The following is a 1,555-nucleotide window of genomic DNA, read 5'->3' on the forward strand; positions in this document are numbered from 1 at the left end:
ACTGTACAATGTTCTAGAATGAAAATTGGTGCAATATTCAGCTGCTCATTGGTGTGGTGACGTTTTTGGTCTTTTTTACCCCCATGAAATGAGTGTGATTGAGATTTGTTACAATTTGTGTATGGAGAGCAGATTTCATTAGCACAGGGAGTTCTCATGCCTGCAGGCCTCAGATAACAAGAATATAATTGCCCATGTGCCTTACAAGTCACTTAAAACGAAAACGATGAGCGTTCTATGGAAGGCTCTTGGACGACCCCCTACTTTGATTGGAAGCTTTGACTGCATGCTATGCATTTCTTATCTCGGATCCAAAGACAGGGTTTGTTGTTTGTTGCGTTTGTTATAACAGCGGCCGTGTTTTTCTTTCTTCTTTTTTGTCTCGTTGTGTTCTGATATGATTCCACAGGAGACGATTTGGGTCTCAGTATGGTTTTATTTTCTGACTCGTGCACACGAAATACATGAGATTGGTGTTTCTACTCGGGACGGTCTCGCTGGCTCTCTTCGGCCACATCCAGAGCGAGAGTGCAGAAACCAACAACAAACACAGCAAAATGTACAATACAAAATCATACCTGTGTCCGTAGAATGAAACGAGACTGGTGTTTCACTCGGACGGTCTCGCTGGCTCTCCTGTGGACCGGAAACAAGATGAATATGTTACGCGCTAATCGACGTTAGCGACATTAGCTTAAGCGGCTCCAAACGTCACTCAGTGACGACGACCCTTGCCCCAAATCGCCCAGGCTATCGTCAACAAAGTGTTCATAACCATAGCTGGACACGTACGCCGTAACGCCGAGTTTTATTCCTCCCATTGGCGCGGCGATTTTTGTAAGCGTCTTACCTCGTCGACCTCCAGAGCGAGACTGGCCGGTGCTTCGAACGGGCAGCGTGACGTCACCGCGCAATCCCTCTCCGCACTCCTGCGTCATAAATGCAAACAGAAACAAAGTCAAACAAGATAAAATCTACATTAAATCGCAACAACAACAATAGAAGTGTTTTGGGGCAATTAAGAATGGATTGTAACCGGTTACACTCGTGGTAATTCAGCCCTCCGTTTCGTCTCGAGTTGCTGCCGATGAGGATGACGACCGTGTTGGTATTTCATCTTCAGAGCAACTGCAAGACGTTCAAACAAAGCCTTGCTTTGGTGAACGCCGAGCGAGTTTTGGTGAATATAAATGCCCAACTAACTATGTTCAATGCCAATTCCGAAATATTTTCAAACGTTATTTTTACAAATAAATGCTTTGCTGATGAGTTGGCTAAACTAAAATGCACCTGACGTGCAGATGAAGCAAGGACTCTCCCAACTTCCTCTAACATCCCAGGCAAAGCTCATCTCTGCTTCTCATCATAATTGAAGGAGCACAAAAAATGCAAATGGATGAATTTTTCAGCAAGTAACAGAGGCTAGGTTAAAAAAAAACGGATGTATTTGCAAATAGTGCATTACAAACGCTAGTACATGGCTGTCTCTCCCTGCAATCATGTAGTTCATGTTGAAAAGTGTTATGAATGCCCCCCACCCGCAAAAAAAAAAAAA

The sequence above is a fragment of the Hippocampus comes genome, unplaced genomic scaffold (genome assembly GCF_001891065.2).
Source record: "Hippocampus comes isolate QL1 unplaced genomic scaffold, H_comes_QL1_v1.1 scaffold173, whole genome shotgun sequence".
Lineage (NCBI taxonomy): Eukaryota > Metazoa > Chordata > Actinopteri > Syngnathiformes > Syngnathidae > Hippocampus > Hippocampus comes.